The sequence below is a fragment of the Apis cerana genome, linkage group LG13, assembly GCF_029169275.1.
Source record: "Apis cerana isolate GH-2021 linkage group LG13, AcerK_1.0, whole genome shotgun sequence".
NCBI classification, from domain to species: domain Eukaryota; kingdom Metazoa; phylum Arthropoda; class Insecta; order Hymenoptera; family Apidae; genus Apis; species Apis cerana.
Window position 1 is genome coordinate 9,611,115 of NC_083864.1, and position 24,831 is coordinate 9,635,945.

The 24,831-nt window shown below is 37.9% G+C and overlaps 2 long non-coding RNA genes across 5 annotated transcripts in view; one reads left to right on the forward strand and one right to left on the reverse strand.

Moving 5' to 3' along the window:
* Positions 1–19,785, reverse strand: part of LOC108004032 (uncharacterized) — a 78,175-nt gene extending 58,390 nt beyond the window's left edge. The window contains exon 1 of one of the 4 annotated variants that reach the window (XR_009832470.1): positions 17,963–19,785. This is a non-coding gene — a long non-coding RNA (uncharacterized LOC108004032). Of the gene's footprint in view, positions 1–13,493 lie in introns of all 4 variants that reach the window. The other 3 variants (XR_009832469.1, XR_009832468.1, XR_009832467.1) reach the window with 3 other exon arrangements.
* Positions 1–24,831, forward strand: part of LOC133667206 (uncharacterized) — a 141,430-nt gene that overhangs the window by 53,147 nt on the left and 63,452 nt on the right. The gene's annotated exons all lie outside the window — the stretch shown is intronic.

Sequence of the window (24,831 nt, forward strand, 5' to 3'; positions counted from 1 at the left end):
AACAAATTGGGGAAATAAATTGGAAAATTTTTAAAAATCGTTTTATTTTTTTTTTTTCCTTTTTTTTTATTTCGCATATATAAATTTATGTATTACGTAGCAGGGCAAAGTCGTGTATTATTGCATTTATGAATAATATCGAGCCATTGTTCTGGTTTGAAGAATTGTTTCTGCTGGTTTTATGCGTTTTTAGTTTCTCGTTCGTTTATTCCGTATAATTATCGTGTCGTAAACTCGGAATGTAATTAGTGGCCTTAATGAAAGCGAAATCCTTGATCTTAATTTTTCTGTGACCAGGAGTTTTTTATAATGCCTGTTTGTTCAACAATAGATAATACTCTATTGTGATCGTTTAAGCTCCAGCAAATCTGATAAGAAATAAGACACGATCTCTCTTCTATACTTGTTATTTCTTAAATGTTAGCTTAAATCTTTAATAAAATCATTAGATTATATCATCAAATATCGATTTAAAACGTATAAAATTCTCGAAAGATCACTTTATTTTAATTAAAGAATTCATTCGAGTATTTTAAATACGTAATAATCCAGAAATTTAATTGACCAATTGAGTTTATCATTAAGAATTTATCCAAAAGAATAGAAGAGGAAAAAGGAATTAATAATCTTTTTTTTTTCAGTTCCATACAAAGACGTTCATTCTAATCCTTTTTATCGCCAATAAATATTTCCCTACCGAAGAAATGAAATTCTTGCCAAGCTTGTAAAAAATTTAAGAAGATTTAACGATACTTTACTTTCATACCCAAATTTTTGCTCTCGAGATTCTTCTTGTTCGCATTGTAATCCCTCCGAGAAGAAAGTTTCCACTATAAAAGAATGATCACCATCGCGAATAACCATCGAAACAGTCGTTAACACATTTTCACTCGACGAATTCAAGGATAATGAATAATGATCGCCCTTCTCGAAACACCGGGCAAACTCGAAAAACTTTAAAAAAAAATCGAGACAAAGAACGATTTTCGATATCGAAATTGAACGAAAGATTCTCATTCTCGAAAATTTCTTTCGAGTTCCTTGAAAAAAAAAAAAAACAAATACTATAAATATATCATCGAGCAAATCTCTTTTCCTTGCTTCAACATAAAAAAAAAAAAAAAAAGAAAATACCCATCATCGTGCTTATACACACTTCGATTTTATTCGATACATCTTATTCGTTTATTTTATACTCGTACAAAGTCTCCATTCATCTGAGAGGAACCGTCTCATCCCAAGACAACAATGTACCAAAAGCTTGGTGGTACGAACTCCATCATATCCTCGCGTATACACGCGTCACACGAAACCAACGTTTTATTCATCGAATCGATACATCTTCCCTCCCCTCTCTCTCCCTCTCCCTCACCCCGCATCCCCGTGACCCGTATCAAGAAACCGCCACGAAGCGAGGATACATTTTATTGTCGCGCGGATACAGCTCTTAACTTCCTGTCTCTCGCGCGGATTCTAACAACAAAGCTCCGAAACCTGGGGGAAGCCTTTCCCGTATCGCACGATAGCCCTCCTTTCTCTCCTTTATCCCCCCTCCTCCTCCTCCTCCCTTCCTTTTGCCATGGAATCTTACGCTGGAAACCGAGGTTACAACGTTTTTATGGGACATGCCCCCTGGAGAGAATCCAGTGGAAAGGGAGAGGAGGGTTGCAGATTCATCCGGCCTCGTTTAGATACGACTCCTCCGCCAATTCAGATACACCGAAATTGCGCAAACCGGCGGGCATAACCGCGCCAGTAAAACCTTCATCGTGCCTCTTTCCGATTCCCCCACTCTCCCGACCACTCTCCATACCGCGATGCTCCTCTTCCCCTCCCCTTCCACCTCACCTCCTTCGACCCCTGACCCCACGTCTCCCCTCGCTACGTCTACGCTCGACCCCCCTCCCCTCCTCTTCCCACACCCACAGTTTTACGCTTTCTCCCTTTGCAACGTTTTCTTCTTCTTTTTCTTCTTCCTCTTCTTCTCCTTCTCCTTCTTCTTCTTCTTCTTCTTCTTTTTCCTCTTTTATTCTTTGGCTTCGCGTTGCAAGTGTGTTCGTGGAGGCCATTTCTCGCGAGCATCAAACGATTCCACTTCGCGAACGTGCCGTTTATTCAAGCAAGAGATGGTCCGAGTCTTGTTTTGGTGTATATCGCTCTTTTCGCGGTTAAGAGTTTTCGTGAATGGGAGTGTAAAATGGTGGTTTTGGTTATGGTTTGTTCGGTAATTGTTACGCGGTTGTCGGTTTGAGGTTACGTTTACAGGTCGTATCGTATCTACCATGTCTTGAAAAATTTTATTCTTCTCGTAATTGAGCGTGATTGTAATATCAGATTTTTTTACGTAATTCGATATTACGTGTATAATATGTTTTTATAAAATTATAGAACGGGTCGAATATGTTTATTTTTGGAAGGATATCTCATGATTAAGATAAAATTTATGGCAACGTTGTTCTAAATTTCATCGATTTCATCGAAATGAGATTACTCGTCGGATACTTGCGTTTGAAACGTGTAAGAAAATACGTGGCAAACGGCAGTAGTGAAAACTGTGTTTCAAAAACACAGTGTCCAATCGTTTTTTGCGCGCAATCTTTCGCGGTATGAGATTTCAGCAAATTTACGCAGCGTATTAACGCCGCAGATGTTTAGTTTCAACGGAAGTATTTACGCAAGAAGCTATTGAAACACAACATATGGCGGGTGTACTCAGGGCGAGCGTTGAGGTTTCATCCTCGCCTTGTTTCCGGTGAAACTGCATCTCTCGTAAACGCCATCTTTACACTGTGAGTGCAGAAATGTGTTTACACGGTGCCGGAAATGGACGTAAACCTTCGTAAAATGGTTGGGGACGTGTCGAAGAGATGAGTTTGCCTCTCGTGAATCTTTGCAACGACTTATTTATAGTGATAACATCCTCTCTTAGGGATTAGTAGAGATTTTTATTTGGAGAGAAAAATTTTATTCTTTTTTTTTTTGTATTTAGAATTTTTTCAATATTAATTTTTATAAATATATTTATGCGTATGTACGTGTTATTCTTTTTGGACGATGAAAACACAATTTGAAAAATGTTTAAAGAACACGTGTCTCTTTAAAAATAAACTTATGTATATTTTATTATGTAAAAAGAATTTAGCAAAAAAAAAAAAAGAGATCGTTTTTGCAATGAAAAAAATGTTACGATATTATTATTATTATTATTATTACAATAAATATGGAATCGAATAATGAACGAGTCGAAGTTAAAAAATTATAAAATTATTCAAATAACGAATTTATATCTTGGAAACAAAATTCGTATCTATGAAAAATATAAAATAATTGCATTCCCATAGCACCCGGAGACATCGATACATCACGTCAATTTTCGATGTCCATAAGAAAGACGAATCGATATATGTATTTCCATTGATATTTGTTTCCGTTTCCATTTATTCATGTAATTTATATCTCGATTTCATATTCTATCCGGTCGACTCTATCGAGTCAATTTATATATGAACTCTCCACTGTTGCAGCGAGAATATAACGGATATTTATGCATAGCGTGAAAATTTAAGATCAACGCGTACACAACCTTTTATATATTTTATAATCCCTCCTGTCACGAAGAGATATAGACAGTTCTCATCTGTTCCAGACAATAGTTTATAGCGATATTTTTCGCTCTGATATTTTTTATTTTTTTTTTATTTTTTTTTTATTTTTTATTTTCCATAGAAGTTCTTTCTTTCCAAATTTTAGGTCAGCTTACAATGGTATATCCTCATTTTTTTTCGAAATTTTTTTAAAATTCTTCTTTTTTTTTTTCGTTTCAAAAATTCCACAAAATTTCACGATGCGTATTATTCCGATAAAAATGAAATGTTCAGCGGATTAATGATAACAATTTTTTTCTTTTTTTTCTTAAATGACTTTATGGAATTATAAAGCTACATACAGATATTGTCAGTATAAAATTTAATTACAATTTTTTTTTCCATGTTTGAAAAGTTATACGGTTGGTAGAATGAAATATTTTCTGTAGATTCGTAATTGATATCATTGCCTATCATGTAATTTATATAAAACGCAATTTCACGTGATGAACGTATCAAATTTGAATTTGAATAGCAGCATTGTAACATTAATGAAGTTTTGTTGGAGAAGATTTGTATACAACATGATGAACAACATGATAAAATTGTATTTGCTATTCGTTATTCGATTCCGATTCTTTTTTTAGTTTACTCATTTTATTTGGAAATATTGATAAAAAGACTAAAGAATAATGTTTTCAATTTAAACAAAATTCATTGAAAAAAAACTTTAATTCCTTTTTTATTTCAATATTTCAATAGATAAAAACAATGGATTGAAAGTAACGAATTGACGAACAACAAGTAATTAGTTTTAGTAATTTGACTATATATATAACGACCACTAAAAGACCATTTCATTTTTTTATTCCAATCCATTTCAATATCTATCGAAAGATCAATAAATAGATTTCCGAAGCGATTTTAAAACCGATATAAAATTGGTAGAAAAAAAAAAAAAAAAGAAAATAATACTAAAATCAATATGAAAATCCAAAAATGTCGATTCTCTGTACAAAAATAAAAGTTTTCTCCACAACTATCATTTTCCTTTTTCCTCGCTAATATCTGCAATGACAATTATTAACAACTATTTTCAAAATGAATCATTTCAATCTCCCATTTTCTTATTCATATCGCATCATCATTCAACATCTCGTACAATTGTCAACGTTATAACACTTTACTTATAAAGAAAGAAAGAAAGAAAGAAAAAAAAGAAGTATCCTATCAACAAATTTCACTAAAACTCGCAAGACAATCCCATAAAAAAAAAAAATTCGCGAAAAAAGAAAGGAGATTGGAATTGGGTATAGATATATAGAATAAACCAGACAAAAACAGATTAAAAAATCCGCAAAAACCAATAACCAACCAATCATCCATTGTTCTCGCGGATCGTCGCGATTCGGCCGCGAACCGGCCGCCAATTAAACAGCTTAGGATTCGCTCGGCCAATTATCCCCAACGATGACTGTATAAAGTCATCGACGCCGACGCGAACCGCCCGCGGCCTCCAACATTCTCTTCCTCCGACACCGCCGTCGATCCACCACCCCCACCCTCCACGGTCGACGTTCCTCTTTCCGGGTCCACCCTTCCTCCAACCACCGCCACCACCACCACCACCAACCACCCCCGTCACCTGGAAGCCTCGAGCCCCGCAAACTTGGTGCCTATGCTAATTGACTTCGCGTACCACACCCCCTTTTCTCCCTCCTCGACACCCTTTTGCCATCCTCCCCTCGCTCTTTCTCCAACTGCGTTTCGCCCATTCCACTCTCTCTCTCTCTCGCTCTCTCCCTTTTGCTCTTGCTCTCTCACTCCCTCTCGCTCTTTGTACGTACGGATCGACACTGTAAACCATCGTGGTTTAAAGTCAATTAACGCCTTCCCCGAGACAGCTCGTTCTGACCTTTTCGATCAACGAACCGACCGCCTCTCCGGCGTCGAATTCCATTGTTCTCCTTCGATATGCGAATCGTTTTTTTCCCTTTTCTTTCTTTCTTTCTTTACCCAGCTCTTTTTTCGTTTTTTTTTTTTTTTGTTTTTTCATTTCTTTGCCTCGGTTTCGACGCGCGCATTTGATGAATTTATTCTCTGTGAGTCTGGCTGATTGGATTATTGATTTTCGTCGGTGTTCATGAATGAGGAAACGAAAGGAGGATACTGGTGATGTAGAGGGAGGTGAGGTGAGGTTTCTTTGAGGGATTTTTGGGATGATTTTGTTAATTGACAATTTTTAGAAGATTTTTTAATTTTTTCGGAAGGAAGGAAGAAAGGAATTCTTTTATCGTGAATTATCAATGAAATGGTTTAAAAGATTCGTGAGATAGATTTTCTCGATAATTTAACATTGATATTTATTTAATATTTCGATACTGAAAATTGTTGATGCAATAAATTTATCGATAGGATAAAATTTGAACAAATTTCCTCTAATAATAATCCTTGATACATTAATTAATCATTTCGAGCGCTAAACTTTCCAACTTTTCTATTCGAAAGGTTTGCCAAAAGAGGAAAATGCCGGATCAGACGGTCAAATTTTATTTTACAACTTAGATTTACTCGCAATTTACCTCGAACACCGTATCAAATTCGAACTTGTTTCGATATGTTTTCGAAACATATATCAATAGTTTCGATCCGAGTTTCCAGGCCAATTTTCCAAGTTGAAAAGTTGAAATTATGTTTCGAAAGCTTAGATAATGGATCGCGTTCCTCGGAATAAAGCTAACCCCCGATTTGCCTCGAAGGGGTTAATCGTGGAAACTTCTGTACGACAGAATACAGGATAAGAGTTTATCCGTGTCTGGAAACTGCGGAAATACAAGCTTTGTTGATGTTGCGAATGTTAATCGATAAGTTAATAATTAAGCCTTCAGATCGACATGGGTACATATATATATATATATATACACATATATATATATATTACATATATACATGTATACATATATACATATGTACAGCCGGAAGTTGAGCGAGAAGCGGTGATTAAAACCATTTCGAAGTTTCGCAATTATAAATTGCCCGTGTAAAATTGTGCAAACTGTGTAAAATCCGATTTGAACGATTTAATCCGAATGCCAATATCTTTATACGATATCTTTTCGCGAATTAACGACAAAAATTCTTTCTTACCAACGATTAATTAATTATATATATATATATATTTGTGTCCGGCGAATGCATAAAATTTGAACGAAAATTTGAGCGAATTAGTTGGACGATATCGATAAAAAGAAAAAATTGTTGAAGGTAGTAAATTGATCGGAGGTTGTACCGTGAACCGTAGCGTGAAAAATGAATCATCAAGGCCTTTAAGAAACCCATCGAGCAATGGTCTCGTACGAGAGCAACAAGCGGTGTAAAGGCATCGATGTGTAAACGGGAGAGTCGCATTTCTCGCCAATTCAGCGAGTTACAAGGCTGACGTCACCGGCTGCGCATAATTCGATTCAATTCGCTTAATTTTGCGAAAATTGCCAATCTTCTCCGGGGGCGCGGCCGAGTTCCTCCGTCACGATAAGTTGCCCTATCCTCCTAAATCCTTTCGTTCCTCCGCCTCTGTCTTATTATTCGTATTTTCCAAGCCGCGTGTTAAAAACCTGGACGATTTTTCAAGGAAAAGGGAATCGTGCAAAAGTGGACGATGCACCGAGTTGTTTTTCCAACGAAAATTCTTTTGTTTCTTTCGGACGAAAGAAATAGGATAAAAGATTGGGGGGAGGGGAAATAAATAAATAAATAAAGGGGACGTCCATATTTTTCCAAAAATTTATTTATATGAGATATTTTAAAAAGTAAATTTTTGTTAAAAATCTGAAATTATCGACTACCACCATTTTTCTCGCTATTCCTCCCTTCTTATTATCAACGATCGCCCAATACAACGCTTAATTCGTCCAATTAATTTGTTTTCTATTATGAGTAAAAGCTTGTACGTGTACCAGTAGATCGGCTCGGCTGCTGGCTCGGCCGTAATAAAACTAAATGAATTAGAGCGTGCGGAGAACGGAAGTGGAGGTTCGAACAACCACGAGGTCGATTCAATTTAGATGGCGGCTCTATTTTCACGATATCAAACGATCTTTTATCGGTTTCTATTCCGATGAAAACGATACTTGCTTCTGTTAGACATTTTATTTTTTTTATTTTTATTTATTTATTTATTTTTTTCCTTTTCTTGCTTCTATTTCTTGCTTCACGTTCAATTATAATGCTCTGTTTCGTTCCATTTCTATTTCTTCCATTTTATCTTTTCACGAATAAATTTAACAAACGAGTCGATTGATTCGTTTTGGATGAATTCTGTTTTTTTGAATTCAGACACAAATTTACTCTCGATGTAAATTCGATATAAATATTTTTCGAAAATATTCGAACGTTCTCTTTATTTCTTTTTCAATTTTTCCCCCTTTTATGCTATTTCTTTCGCGAATTTTTCGTTGGGCAAATCTCGTCGGAAAAGAGAAAAACGAAACTCTCGCATCACCTTTTGCACGATCCCCTTTTCTTTCGAACGTGGCTGCGCATGCTTGCTCGGCCGCCATGGCGTACCACCATTAAGGTCATGGGGTCAGACTATCTCGAACCTGACATTCCTTCCCACGAACGATTTGGTGCACCGTCGAATTTACGAGCCACCGCTTTTCCTCCTTCCTTTCTCGATTGCTCTCGTTTGCTTTCGTTTCAAACGGAGTCACGTTTCAACGGGTGATTTTTTTCAAAAACTTTGCTACCGAAATCTCCGAAATTTTTTTACATTTTCATCACACAACAAAGCGATTTTTCCCAACATTTAACGCAAAGAATATTTTGTTAAAGTGCAAGACTTTACATTCTTCCAGATTTTTAATTTTAATTCCAATTTTTTTTTTTGAGGTTATGTTGCACGACGTAATTTGAAAAGTTTTCCGAAAGAGATATTGTAATTTCTCGAACGGTTTAAACTTTCCAGAACAAGGAAATTATATATTTGATGTATATATTTGTTTGATTATATTTATCGCAGCAACTTTTGAATTCGAATTGAGAAACTTAATAAGTTGAAATTTGAACAAAAGGGAGAAACAACTAAAAAGGGAGAAAGTAAAATCTGTAGTTGTATAAATAAATAAATAAGATTGGATCGCGAGTAACAATCAAGTTGGCTTGTCGTTGATGAGTAAATATTTATTAGATGAATGACAAAAGTTATTAAATTATTCCTCTTTCCTAGTAAAAGATATATATATATACAGCCGCGTAATTTGAAGGCCGAGGATCTTACGGTTGTAAAGTTTCGGCCGAAGAATTTTGTTTGGAGAGAAAAAGTTTCGTTTCAGAGTGCACGAGTTTCTGTGCCAGAATTGAGCATAAAGCCGCCCTCGAATAGTTCGAGTGTTCGAAATTTCAACTCGTCGAAAAGTTGTTCTATCCATTTTACCGTCCAATTATTTGAAGGATACTTCAAATATATCGAATAATTCGAGTAGCTTAATCTATTACGCGCTTTCTAACGACTCATTAAGATAAATACGATCCACACCATCTTCCTAAAAGAATGTCTTAATCCAATCTTCCTTCGTATATGTTAAAAAAAAACAATCTCAATCTTTATTTTTCACAATTTTATCGTACCTTTTAAATCTTTCAAAGTTCAACACTTGATCTAACGTCGAACAAATATATATATATATATATAACATATATATATAATTGGTCGAACAAATATATATATATATATATATATACAAATATATATTTTCAGATCTTCTAAATTTTAAACGATCGCCTTTAAGAATTGTCAAGTACACGAGCGATGCGCCGTGTAACACAATTTTATCGTATGTGTCGTATTGAAAAAGTACGAGAAAAATCACTCCCTCCCCCCTCCCCTCCCCCCCGCGTCGAGTTTATTTATAATTTCCACGGAAGCGTTCCCAGAGATATATGATACACCGCTGTGGAATCATTTACTTTCATTCGTTTCTTGCAAACGTTAGGAAAACGTAGGATACCGTGCGGCGGACGGTCTTATTTTTCCGTCTCAAATGAGAAATCTAGTTTCGCGTGCTGCGAGGAAGCAATATTTGCCTCGAGCTGGCGTACCCTTCTGTTTAAAATGAAGGATAAAGACGTCGCGTGGGTGGATTTTATTTAAACAGTGAAAAGGGCGAATCAACCCCGCAAACAAATCTTCTCGGTAGTCTCCTCTAATATCAGCGTATCAACATTCTATAAACATATTCGAACTCCTCCTCTCGCTTCCATCTCGATCTCTGCCAATTTATTTCCCTCCCCTCCCCATATCTTTATTTCCAGCATCTTTATTTCCAATCCAATCGCGCTTCTTTCACGCGCGTTCCTTTCCAATATTTTTCAAGAAAATATTTGACGGAACACGCACGAAAGTATATAGTTTTCCAATCTTGTACTTGAAAACTTGGAGAAGGAGAAAAAAAAAATCTATCGCAGGATTAAAATCCAACCATTCTAAGAATACCAAATAATTCGAGAGAATTTTCAAAGATCAAAGAATCAATCGAAGAATCTTAAAGCCGTAAAACTTGGCCAAGAAATATCAGGATCACGATCCTGTTTGATCATCGATAACAACTCGGGCGAATTTCGATAAAAATCGAACGCCTCGAAGACGAATCTGCCAAGAAGGAAAAAGAGGAGGAGGAGGGATATCGGATGATCGAGCCTTTCAGCTCTAATCTCCGCTACTTTCCCAAGATTATGCTGACCCCTCGGTGTTTGCATCGCATGCAACACCGGCGAGACATTTAGCAATCCGAACAAATTGGATTTCCTTAGTCTCCACCTCCCCTCCCCTTCCTTTCCATCCATCCTCGAAACAAAGAGGGTGGAGGGAAGAACGAACGACGAAAAAAGAAGGAAAAGAGGAAAGAAAAGGAAAGAAAAGGAGAGGAGGAGAGAGAAAGAGTGGGAAAGAAGAAGAAAGGGGAGGGGAAAAAAATGTCGAGCGGCAATAGAGAAAGATGAAATCTATTTACCAGTGTGCACCCGTGCTAGCGTCGATTCAATTTCCCGGGAGGTGCTTTACGTTTCGAAGCCTTGCAACGACTCCGTTATAACCGTCAAGAACACGGGCGTACATTCGTGCATAGAGGAATATACAGGGTGTCCTGTACGTTTTGTCGCAAGAGCTAGTCATTTGAACGATTTGAAGAGAAAATTTGTGAACTTGCAATATTTATTTCTCTGGGAACTGAAAAATTACGATAGCATCAAAAATAGACGATTATAATTTTATTAAAGTCGTGAGGATTTTTTTTACAACTTTTACGCAGAATCCACAGACGATATACGGTCAAATTTTTGCGCTCGAACTTTTCGAAAAAATTTGAATATATATAAAAACTTTTCAATTTCTAAAAACATTTTCTCTTTACCTATTTTTCCATCACGGAATGACTCGTGCATCCGGAAAAAAGACGAGAAACAATTATATTTAAAAATTCAATATATATATATAAGAAAATATTTTCAACTTCTCGAAACAAAAATCCCCAATCCGCTTCTCTATCGCGCTCACGTATCCACGTTCGAAACAATTTCGAATAATTTCCAGCAACGAGGAGAGACGATCTATTCCTCCCCACTCGAGGGGAGCGTAATTTCCTCGTAACGGCCCCGACACGGCTCGTTCCAACGGACAGGATTAAGCGTCTATCCGCGTCTATCCGCGTCTATCGATCTTCCGCCCCCTCTGTGACGCGCGGACCCGCGCGAGATAATGCATCGCAGGATGGCCGGCTAATATTTGGCCGCGAAAGGGGCGCCGATTATCGTGGATGAACCGCGGCGATGAAATGTTTCGAGTCTCTTCCTGCTTCGCGATATTGACGGGGATGGAGAGGAGAGGGAAGGAGGTTTGACACGTTGCGCGGATGTGGTGGTGTTCCGGGTGTTTGTGGCGAGGAGGATTTGTTAAAAGGGTTCGAAGGTGTTTCGGGGGATATTTTTGGTGTTCGAGAAGAGGAGGTGTTGATATATTGCGAGGAGGATATTGTAGAGAAGAATTTGTTAAAAGTAGGGTTTAGGGGGTTTGAAGGTTGGAGTTGAGTGATATTTTTGTGTGATGTTTGGGGAAAGTAGGTGTTGATATATTCCAGGAGCGTTGTAATTGAATATCCATGGCGAGAAAAGCATTTTGTGGTATTTATGGAGGAGAATTCAAGAGGAATTTGTTAAAATTAGGGGTGAAGATTGTATAAGTTGATATTCTGAGTGTTCGTAGTAAAAATAGATGATATATTCCAAAAGTTGTAATTGAACGTTCAGAAAAATATTTATTCAAAGTATTGATGTTTTGTGGTATTCATGGAGGAAGATTCAGGAAGGATTTAATTTAAAAATAGGATTTAGGGGTGTGAAGATTGTATTTGTTGGTATTGAATGACATTCTGGTGTTCATGGCGAAAAGTAGGTGTTGATATATTCCAAGAATTGTAATTGAACGTTCATGGCGAGAAAAATATTTTTTCGAAGTATTGATATTTTGTATATATATTGGGGGGGATATATATTTAAGGGGGTTCGAAAGTTATGATGATTACGTTGTAATCGAGATGAATTTGTTAAAAGTAGGGTTTGAGGATTTGTATTTTTACTGGCATCGATACTTTGAATGGCAAGAAAAGTATTGATATTTTGTGGTATTCATGGAGGAGGATTCAGGAAGGATTTGTTAAAAGTAAAGATATGGTGGATGTTCGTGGCATACAATACATATTGATATATTCCTAGAGAAGAATTTGTTAAAAATTAAAAAAAGGGTTTAGAGATTTGATATGGTATTCGTTGTTATTGAATGACTTTGTTTGAAGTATCGATATATTGCGATATTCACGGAGAAAGATTCAGGAAGGATTTATTTATATACAATAAGATTTAGAGATTTCGAAAACTGTGTTGCCTGTGTTGAGCCATATTTTGATGACGTGATAAGTATCGATATTGGAGAAGAATTTAAAATCAAAAGTAGAGAGGGGTTTGGTATTTTGGATTTTATTCATTTCATATTTGATATTGAACGATTTTATTTGAAGTTATAGATATTTTGTGATATTCATGCAGAGGGAGAATCTGTTAAAACTAGGATATCGAATGATACTCCAATAATGTGAGGGAAAAGACTTGTTAAAAGTAGAGTTTAGAGGGTTGAACGCTTTCGTTATTAGGTTATTAATAACGAACTGTTATTAATAGAAACTTAAACTGCTAGTAAATTGTTACGATTATTAAACGTATTATTCTTGTACGTATATGCAAATATAGCCTCATTATAAGAAACTTTTGTTTCAAACTTCGATCAATAGTTTTGCGCTCGTGTAAATTGTAGTCGCGAGAATAGTTCGGAGAAACTTGTTTTCGCTGAAATTTAACCGATAATCTTACGTCTCTTTGGAAATTATTAACTATTTTAAATAGAATAAACATGTTTTCATTAATTCAAACTCAATTCCATCACGTGGCAGAAGATCAACAATTTTTAACTAATATTCGCAACCAATTCCACTGTTGTATTTTTAAACCATTTCTTCGTTAAAAAATTAAACGAGTTATCCAAAACCTAACCTAACCTAACCTAACCTAAAACCCGGTCCTCACGATCCTAACACGCGTACCACACGATGTATAATTCATCGGAATATCGTATCATCTTTTCTCTCTTTATCTCTATCCGTTCTCCTCCACCTTCTCATACGCCAGTTTATATACCATCAATTCCCACCCATGTTAAATTCTCCTTTGCACTTCATATATTATACTCAAGCATCGTACACTACCGTGTCACCCTGTTGCGTCTAAATTCTTTCACAGACGCCCGAAGAGAGAGGAGGCAAAAAGTGGAAAATTCTGGGTAAGAATGATTCGTTTTCTACTCACCAATTTCGTCGAACGTTGAAGAACGATGATCGTCGTCTCGTTCCAGAAAGAAAGAGAGAGAAAGAGAGAGAGAGAGAGAGGAGAGCCGTTCTCATCAATCCTCCCCCAAACACTCGCGTGAATTTACTACTCTTCCCCCTCCTTCTCGATCGATCGATTCTATTCATTTTCTCGGCCGAGTATCGAGAGACCGATTCGAATTACCAGAGATCGAAAAAAAAAAGAAGAAGAAGAAAGGGAAGAAAGGAAAGAAAAGAGATGAAAAGAGAGAGAGGTGGAAAGCTTTTGGAAAATTTTTCCACGACTTCGATCGTTTTTTTTTTTTAATCGTTTCTCGATTATTGTCGAGAGTTAAACGTCTGGAAAATTGTATAATTGGTTGGAAGGGGTGTGAAGAGGGATGACGAGTTTGAACGAATGAATGCGTGTTTTAATTGGAGATAAATGTGTTTTCTCCGTGATTCTTTGATCAATCGAGAGAAGAAGAATGACAGAGGATATCTCGATCGAGAGTCATTGTTGTTGGTTAATTGGGATCGGTGTTAAAGAAGAATTGTCGACCGATCGAATTCGGGATAAAAAGTGGGATGAAAAGGGGCGAGATAAGTGTTAGAACGAGAGTATCGATCGAGAGAAATATAAATTGCGGGAAGAAGATTTTTACCTCGACCAAGTACGTATAAAACACCACGAAAAATACCACGAGACGAGTATTTTCGAAACAAATTTAATTGCTCGTCGAATTATCTGTTAGATTTGGAACAAGAAACGGGGGACGCTCAAATTTGAACAGTTTTTTTCACCACGGAACATAGAAAAAGAAATTAGAAAATACAATTTAAAAATCAATGAATTAACACCAAACACGGATTCAAAGTCACGATAATTCTTTTTAATTATCACGATAATTAATTCCTTTCTCGAGTGATCACGTAAAATCTGATATGAAAATACGACTAATACGCACGATACAATACTCCACCGATGAATTTCAATCGGTGAAAATTCGTCCGCGAATTCCGCGTCGAAAAATAAAATAAAATAAAATAGAAAAAAAACAAACGAACGAACGAAAAAAAAAAAAAATTTCGTCCAATCATCCGGGAAAAAAATCACCTCCTTCCACGACCGATGACATTTCCAGAGACATTCGTTCACCGCGAATTCGTGGCGAAAATGGTTTAATTGATCGATAGGCAGACGCGTCGAATCCGTCGATTCGTCGCCAGAGCTCTCGCGTGCAACAGTTGACGGCGCATCGAGGCTAATTGGGCTAATAGTTGCGGAAAAGTGGCCGGCGACGATGTGTATACACAGGAACGTGTTATTACGCCGGTTAAGAAATTACCTTTTGGTAACGAGCCCGCGACACGGAACCGACCATCAACCGACAATTGCACCAGAAGCTGCGAGCTTCCGGAATTGCAATTTGTCCCTATCCGCTCCTCTCGCGCATCTGCCTCGAACACCTTTTCCCGCCGATCAATCCCCCTCTTCCAAACTATTTCCTTTAATCCACTTAATTCGTTATTTCGCCCTTCAAAGTCCTCCGCTGATAAGCTTATTGAATTTTCAACTCGACAAAGGATGAAATTTTTCGATTCGACGCGGTTGTAAAAAAAATTCGACACATTGGGAGAAAGAGGATTTATCCGGATTATTTTCGAAGAAATTATTTTCCTCCTATTCGTTCTTTCGTCTCTTTAATTAATTTCTATGCGAGAATTATGAGGAGTATGGGAATACAGGTGTTGTTATTAGTTAGGAAAATGGAAAGTAAAATATGGTTTATAATGCTAATAGAATAATTCTATTCTCGAATGGAGGGAGAAGATGACTCAATGTTCAATTGTTGAACGAATATTAACAAGTGGAATTAAATGTTACGAGGAGTTATTATAACAAAATTATTTTTGTTACGGATATATACATTTTCTATATATACCGAGATTATTGATTCAACGCGAAATCGATGAAACGAGAAATTTTCCTCTACGATTTATCGAATATTTCAAACGAAAAGATTCCTAGTTTCGAGGAGTCGAGTGAGATAAATGGTCAAGGTATGAGATGCGTGAAACAGGGTTAGAAGATTTCGATAATTCGCGGAAGGGGACGGTCGTGAAACGATGCTCAAACAATGCCCAACTGGGACGACAAGTTCAATATTGAACGCATCGTTCGCACCCTTGCTGTTGTCGTTCTCGTTAATTCCCTCTAATATTCACCACCAATCTTTCCACGAGATTAATTTTATCGAAAAAACCTACTCCCCTCGAAAGAAGAGGAAAAATTTCCATCGTATCGACGATTTATGTATATGTCAAAAAGTGATTTTCAAGAACAACTCGAATTGTATTGGGCCTTATAGGGCGAGCAATCGTCTAGGGATGCAGAAATCGCAAAGAGGTCGATCGATGGCTGGAAAAGGTCAAAAGTGGAGCGAAGAGTATTGGTTGGAAACGGTTTTCACGGTTTCGCGGAGGAAATCATAGGAGAGGCTGTCGAGATCACGAGCCCTCAAGTTTTAAGCATTTCGTTCGCAATTTCATTTTAAGTTTTAAGCACCGGGTTATGGGAAGTATATATATATATATATTATATATAAGTATATGTATGTATACATATATACATATATATACGGTTCCGCAATATCGGCTTTAAAGGTGGCCCCCTCGTGGAGCCACGTAGCAACAGCAGTTACGGATACCTTTCGTGTGGACCAATCGACGTGGAGAACGAGAAAAATGCATCGTAGAAACCGAGTCTCATCGTGTGGGACGAGATCCTCCGGTGCTCCTTCGAGAATCACCGATGGAACGTATTCTACGATACGTGATTTCGATGGGAATTACTTGGGTAAAGAACGTTAGGAAATACCGTTCGAACGTGTCTGATGAAAATACATGGATACATGGTAGCCAGGAGTTTTTAGAAAGGATTCTGTAACGGATGATAATACATGTTGATAATCACGAGAAATTTTCATTGAACGAAATTCGTGTTCGATGGAAAAGATAGTAAAAGATAGGGGGAAGAGAGGAGGAGGGGGAGAAAAAGAAAAATAATAAAGAATCTTTCGAAATGAAATTCTGGAATACGATGAAAGCTTTCACGATATTTGATTTCAATGAAAATTACGAAAAGTGAACGTCACAGAGAGTGCACGTCGGTCGAATATATTTGATAAAATATCACGGATACCGCAAAACGAGGAGGAATTTTCCGGATAAAAATTCCCGGATACACGATGAAATCTACGAAACGTGACATTGCCGAAAATTATCTACGATCCAGAGAGATGAAATTAGTTAGTTGAACGAATTCCACAAAATTTCACGAAAAATGAAAAAAGAAGGAAAAATTCGAAGAAATTTTTAAACACACCGATTTCCGCTACGCGCACAAAATAAAATTCCCAAAGTTGGACGTATCAAAAAGTATCGATTGGAAATTCCACGAGAAACCATCGAAAAAAGTGAGGACGAATTAAAAAAAATTAAGAAAAAAGAAAATAAAAAGAAAAATTCCTCCCCGATCGAGCTTAAAACTTCTCCCAACCTCAACGATGGTGATTAACCGAAGTAATTAACTGAAGCAGCGCGTGAGACACAGTGTTCTTGGTGGATGAAGTGGCGAGGTGAACACGAAGGAGGAGAACGCGAAAGAAACGATTTCGATGAAATCAATAATTTCGAGTCGGCTGAGAGGCGAGAAATAATGGATCCTTGTGCGAGAAATGTCGCGAGAATGAGGAAGAAGAAGGAACGGCGATGAAAAAGCTGGATAAATCGCGAAGATACAAGACAAAACGTCGAGTCGAGTCGAGCTTCCGAGCATAAATTCGGAAAATTACGTAATTCACGACGGATCGAAAATGTCGTGTTTTATTGATCGACTTTGCCCCCCCTCCCTCCTCCTCTACATCTCCTCCTCCTCCTCCTCCTCCTCTGTAATGTGCATACAATGAATAGATCGAGAAATTCTTTTTTGGCTTTCAATTTCTTTTCCTTTTGGAAAGGAAGAGGATCGGAGAGAGAGCACACGCCGCGGAAGACGCGCAAGACACAAAGTGGCAGGTTACATCGGTTTCCACGGCGAATATTACAGCGGAGGGGGAGGGGGGGAGGGGGAGGTAGGGCAAAGATCATGGTAGAAATTCAAATTCGATTTACGTAATACGGGTGGAAACGTCGCGTTTGCCCTAGCGAGAGAAAAGTCAACAAGTTATATCTCTCTAGCTCGCGATGGGAACGCGAGAAAAGCTATCGGGATTCACGGAGGGAAAAACGAGAAGGCTTTCGCTCTTTTCTCCACTCTACTACGGCTGGTTTAAAATTTCAACGCATCCGGTCAACAAGTTACTCTCGACTGGGACGAAGAAAGCTCGAAAAGAGAGAGAGAGAGAGAGAGAGAGAGAGAGAGAGAGAGAAGAAAGAGAGAAAGAAAGAAAAAAAACGACGACGCACAATTGGCGAAAAAAAAATGACGAAACATTTCATCCACTTTAGTCAGATCTAGAGAATTTTGTAAATTCTTCACAGATTACGTCAATGATCCACGATCATCTTGGAGTTATTATTTTGTCGATTTTTATTACTTTTTCTTCCCTTTCGTTTTTTTCTTCTCTCCTTCTTCAGTTTTTTCTTTTTTCACTGAAAATCGATTTAAAATATCGAAAGAGGAACGGAGAATCGACACACACTTCCAGGACATCCTGTGTACACGGGTCTGCGGCTGGACGTAACGGAAGCAGCTGACTCCGAGGCGCAACTTTGACAGTCCCGGCCAGTCCATTCAACTGAATCAACGTTCGAGTTTTCTCGGGCAGCATTCGTGCACGAACAAAACCGAGAAGATTATTCCGTTCACCAATCGATCGATCGAATTTCCACTCGATTCCGGGAGCCTAATCGAGACCAGAGAGTCCGTGTGTAGAGAAAAACGACGTACGAACACGACCCTCCGATAATTCTCAAAGGTTCTTTCGATACTCGCCTCGATTTACTATCGTTTTCTTCTTTCCGTTGTTTAAACATCTTTCTTCTTTTTTTTCCTTCTCTTTTACGCTCCTTTTTTTACGTTCTTCGAAACTTGAAAACACCAACGATGCACACGGAATCTCGACGAAACTTTTCTCTTTTTTTCCCCCCCCGAATTCGTCGTCCAAAGTCCTCGTGCGACAACCCCCTTTTTTCCTTTTATTCTTGGAGGAGAAGAGGATCCAACGATGCACGTTCCTCCGAAAACAAAGGACGGAGAGGGTGCGCGAGAGACGGAAGCAAGTGTCACACGCGAGAGAGAGTGTCCGGTTTGTGCGGTGTAAGAGAGTGCGGGTGAACGGTGCGAGGTACGCGACACGTACTCGTCGAGTGCGGCTGGCCCAGCCAGCAGACTACTCCAACACCACGGAAGAGAGACCTCGGTGGGATGGCAGTTTAAATGCAACTATGCTTCCTCCGGTTTGGGTTGAGCGCGCAGGGTCCGAGTCGGCCTGCCTCGGTCGTGCTCGGCCGCTCTCGGATCTCGTCGATATGCCCATAGACACAGTGTATATGTCTATGGATATGCCGTGTCGTGGCACGGCTAAAGCTATGCTCTCTCTCTCCGCTATACCACTTCTCTCCTCTTGTCTTCTATTCCCTAGCCTAGTCGTGCACGACTACGTAACTGGCCCTCTTCTTTCCTAATATTTCCCCTCCCTCTAATCTTTTCTTTATCCTTTCCTTCTTCCCTTCCGCTTCCTCCTTCCAGTCTTCGTTCCTTTCTTGTGCAAACGGCACACAGGCACAAAAGACGATAGACTCGCTGCTTTGCAATTAGTGTTGGTCACCGGGACTGTGGTGGTGGTAACACAGGTAACACGATCGTCGTGACGAGTTGGCAGCGCGTAGTAGTTGTATGTCGGGTACGTGAGAGTGCTGCGGGGGTGCAAGTGGGTGGACGAGTGGGCGCGGGACGGGGGTAGCTGGCTTGGAGGAGAGGGCAAGGAATGACGGTAGTAGGATATCGACGGCCGGTGGTGGGGAGGGAAGAGCGGCAGGAGAGGGGAGGAGAGCTTGCGACAGAGACGGTCATATGGCGCCCGAGTCGGAACCGGGGATGTCTTATGTCATTTTTCTTCCCGATATTCTAACGGGTGTCCCCGTACCGCTCGAGCGGGAGCCTTCGGCGGCCTTAACCCCGTTCCCAAGCTAGGCAAGATTTTCCCCTGAAAACTTTTATATTTTATATTTTGTTGCTGGCTCCTGTGTGCGCGCCACCAGGCCTGGCAAACCGGCGCGCACGATCTCGAACCGGGCGACCCCGTTTAAGAAGGAAGATTTTTGCGGAATTTTTATCGTTCTTTTTATTGCGTTCTTCTTTACTGCCCTTACCGTCGTCCCGGGCAACTTACCCGGGGGAATAGCAATTTTGAACTTTACTGGCGCGAGGGTAGTATATATTCCTTCCGCGGGGCTGATTGGCGGAATAATAATTGGGTCGAGGTAAGGATTTTTCTTTTTTTCTCTCTCTCTCTCTCTCTCTCTTTTAGAAAGCCGGTGTCGGAGCTTTTTCGTGAAACGATCCTCCGTTTTTTAATTTTCTGAAATTTATTTCTATATAAAGGAAAATTTATGAAGGAATTTTATATTATATTATATTTGGGCGAATATTGGTGATTATATGGAAAATATTTTTCTTTTTTTTTTTTTTTTTACATAAATATAAAGGATTATTCTTTTAACGTAGATTTTTAAATATTTTAAATATTTTTTTCTTTAATAATTTATGACATATTTTATTGATATTCATTTCAGTGATATCGAATATTTTCGTATTTTTATTTTTTGTGAAATTATTCTACAACAAATGCAAAACAAAATACTTGGTAAAACATCCTATTATAAAAATATTAGTTTTAAAATATTATTGCAAAATTATTTTTAATTATTTATCTCGAATATTTGTGTACAACGTAACAATTTACAACAACGAATCCGTATCGATTTTTTGTAATGTTAAAATAAAGTACACTGTTTACAACGTATAATAACAACTCCGATATGATTCGACGTTCGTATCAATAATCACTCAATTATTATATTTTACATCTCCGATTTTTAATAACGATTAAGTCTCCACGCACCAATAATAAATTATATATTTTATCTCAACGATATATCACCAAACGATCTATATTTATCTTTATTATTATTTCTTTCACTATAAAAAAATACACTTTCCGTTAAATTAAAAAAAAAAATAACAATAATATATTAAACAAGGAAAATTCTATCGTAAAGGATTAACGCAACATTTGCGTATTCAACTTTAACTCGAATCGAAAGAAAAATAAATTTAGTCCTATTTAAATTTCCATTCGCCATTTCATTATTCACCATAAAACAACAACGAAAGGTGTATACCATCGACAAACAAGCTAACAAGAGAGCGCGTATCAATTTTTCTCCTCACCTTTCATTAAGATTACCATCGAAGCTTTCAGTCCACAATCGCAGAGCCGGATCGCAGAAACCCGATGCACGATATCCGCGCGGAAGTGGCGCCGATTTCGAAACGCATTTCCACGCGTTCCATTATTCATCCTCGGTAATAACACCCATCTCCAATATTATGCGTCTCGTGTCGCCCGCTAAAACTATCAATCGTGTCCACGATACGATTCATTTCATATCTCCCTCCCCCCTCCCTCTTATCGCTACCTAAACCTAATCTTACCTCTAAATTTTGTTTAAACGATTAATCGAAGAAAATTGAATCGAATAATCTCCTGACAAAAATCGGGACAATTTGAAAATTTTCGAAGAAGATTAAGTTTTCGACTAAGAGAGTAGGAGAAAGAAAAGGAGAGAAGGGACTTATTATTACTCGTATTTCCTTTTCTTTTTTTTTTCTCGCTCTGTCTACTTATTTCGCGGATTCGCGAGGGAAAGTTTGCCCGTTCGAAAAGTGGTTGGAGCGAGATGGAAAAATTATCGAGCCGGACGGATTTTCAAAGTTCGTTCCCCGGAGCGTTAATCGAGGCGGCCTGGGTATCTCTGGGCTGGGATGAAAGAGGAAGAGGGCGCCCCTCCCTCCATGATGCGGCGTCTTCGAGATCCGCCGCCAACGGCGCGGACTCGATTATCATAATAAAATTTAATTGGCACGCTACGCCGTGGCCAATCGTGGCCGTGGCTTTAAACGGCCTCGATTTTCTCCTGGGCTGTTTTCCCTCGGATCGTTTCTGTTTCGCTCCCGGACCCCGGCTTCAACTCGTTCGTTTACGGGGAATGGGATTGCACCCTGTCGAAGATGAACTTTTGAGTGTATATACGTAATTCGCGCTATTCGTTTAATTGATTTTCTACTTCTTTGAAAATTGTCGATGGCAAAACAAAAAAAAGAAAAAATTGAAAACAAAAATGAGCGATTCTTTAGGAATCGTGATTCCAATTTTGTTCTCTTTTAAATTTTTATGCTAAAAGGATTGTATAAAAAGGGAAACAAGGTGTAACATTTATATAATTAATTTTGTAAATATGTTTGAAACTTTCAATGATATCGAATTAAATTAAAAGAATTCAATGTAAGTTGTTTAAGAATTAGTTTGAACATCTAGATTCTATTTTATATGTTCTTTAAATAGTTGTCTATCTGAAAGAAATATATACATAAAAATCTATCGATAAACTTTTCGTTTTAAGGAAGAGAAAGAGAATGAATTGCAACGTGTTTAAAGAAAAGATGATGTACTGAATTAAAACCGAATTAAATTATTTGAAGAAACAAATAATTCGACGCGAGTAATTTTTTTAAAAATTTCATAGTTCGAAATTTTAATTAAAATTTTCTATATACACTTCGGTAAATTTTAGGAAATGGAATACATCGCAAAATGAATACGATGTATCGTTTCTTTAATTGATTTTACACCCTAAATTAAATTGTTCGAGGAGGCAAGATCATTCTGCGATTGGATTTTTCAGAATCCTATTTTTTATGCATATTAAACAAGTCTTCCATCCGTAAGCGGATCGCGTTTATCAGCAAATTTTGTTCGTTTTTCAACGAATCTTTTGCATTTTTCATTAATTTCGAGGACTTTTGACCTTTGCCCGAACAAAGATCGGAAGGAGAAACTATCAAAATCTGCTGACGCTAGACACGGCCGCCTTTGGAGGAAATTCAACAACTGGAACTCGATAACCCAGATTTCGGGTGTAGCCGCATAACGTTCGGCTAGTAAGCAATACAAAGTATGTATCCCATCCCCAGTTTAGGGGAGTTCGTAACTGCAAAATTAATCCCCCCGAAAATCCTAATATCGTTCCTCCCCCTCCCCTCCCTCCATGAATCATAAACTACCGGTCAAATTGGAAACAGTACCAGTCGATTCACGTTTCCCTTTCCGTACTTACTTGCTTGCGCGAGCCGAAATAAATCTGGCTAATGCACCTGCGATACCGGCCACCGCTTTGAGGATTATTACCGCGAATAAACGCTTCGGGATCCAATTTCGGGTTGTGGATCCAAGTAAGTCGGAGCACGTTACGTATACACACGAGTCAAAACAAGATCTCTCTATCGAGGAATCGAATTTTATTCAGATTTCTTTCTTTTTTCTTTTCTTTTTTCTAATAATCAAATCTACTTCTAAGAATAATTTGAAAATAAATTATTATTAAAATTTATCGTGCAAATATATTTGTGCAATATATATTTATGTATTTATATGCGAAGTCAGTTTAAATTCACAGTTCAAGATCATTAAAAAAAAAAAAAAAAGGAAAAAGTAATAATTCAAATAGTCAGGAATCGTTCGTTTTAGAGAAAGAGAGGATAAATATAAATAAGGGGAAAGAGGACGTATCAAATTTCGTTCCAAGGATCTATTTCCAACGGACTTAAAAAAACGGACGACGTAATCGTAACGACGCAAGAAAGAAAGAGGGAAGGAAAGAAAGAAAGGAAGAAAGAATCCCTCGCCATAGAATCCATGGAATTTTTCACGCGCACCAAGGGGTTGAAGTGCGTGTGCACGAGGGGTGGAAGCACTCGAATAACCTAGATTTCGCGGAGACTCATTACATAACTTTTGCGATCGATCGTGGCGCCCTCTCTCTCTCTCTCTCTCTCTCTCTTTCCTTCTTCCTTCCTCCTCCGTGCATACGCGTACGAGGGGAACGTGTACGTGCATGTGTTACGAGCGATGTTATACGTTGGACGACTGATAAAAGCGCGCAAAAGAAGGACGATTTCATAGAGTCCGCTTCTTGCAAATCAACCGTGCAAATCGTCTATCGTCCGCGAGAAGAGGCGCGGAATTCGTACGCTCGCAATTCCGTCGAAACGAACCGTTTCGTCGTCGGGAAATGAAATTTAATTTTCTATGGAGGTATACGTGGAAATACCGTTTCTAAATCGTTTGGAATCGGGTGGTTATCGGGGAGAAGAGAGGATATAATGCGTGACATCGAGGTACGCGTAAATATTAGACACGAATCGAGATATAATGAATCGAAAAGGAAAAAAAAAAAAAGAAAAAATATACAGGATCTCTTTTAAGAGATCTTGAGAGAGTTAAAGGTTATTGGATTTATGCGATTGCTCATAAGGTACCAAAGATATGTATACAGGCGAGGAGAACAATGATTTCGAGAAGATAATACAATTCTCCATGAATAATAAGCATTCAATGACTGTCACTTGGAAATTTTGATTGACGTGACAGTAAGTCGGGACATGTTCTGCACTGTTAATGCAATTTCTGAATGATATTACACCATCACTCGTACAGATGCCAGGGTAGCCTTTCCGCCCAAAAAAAGATGACAGAACTTTTGCATTAACCTAAAATTATATGCTGAAAGCGTATAATGTAATTCGATGCGGGGCTCAGTTAAAAAAATCCCGCTGCTCTTGCTGACCCAGATCTTTTGCCAATGGTTTCGTCGATAGAGAAAAATTTTCTTTTTTTTGAACCATCTTTAAGTAACCAACTTATCGAATACTTCATCTTTTTTTTCCTCTGATAAGGCTAAAACGTGTATTGGGAACGTGTATTGGGAATGTTAAATTTGAAAAGAGAAGAAAAAATGAATTTTCTCTCGATTAATTAATTTAAAAAAAAAAATTGTAAAAATTGCATTCGTACGAAATAACGAAATAACTTATTTGAACGTACGAATACATGAAACAGGTTCAGGAAATATAAAATTATAATATGACGTATAAACTATGGGAAAATAAAAAGTTTTGCTTTGCAATTTTATGTCTTCACAGGATATAAATTAAAAAAAAAAAGGAAAAGTAATGGAGTAACTATTTCATATTTCGTGAATATTTTTTACTA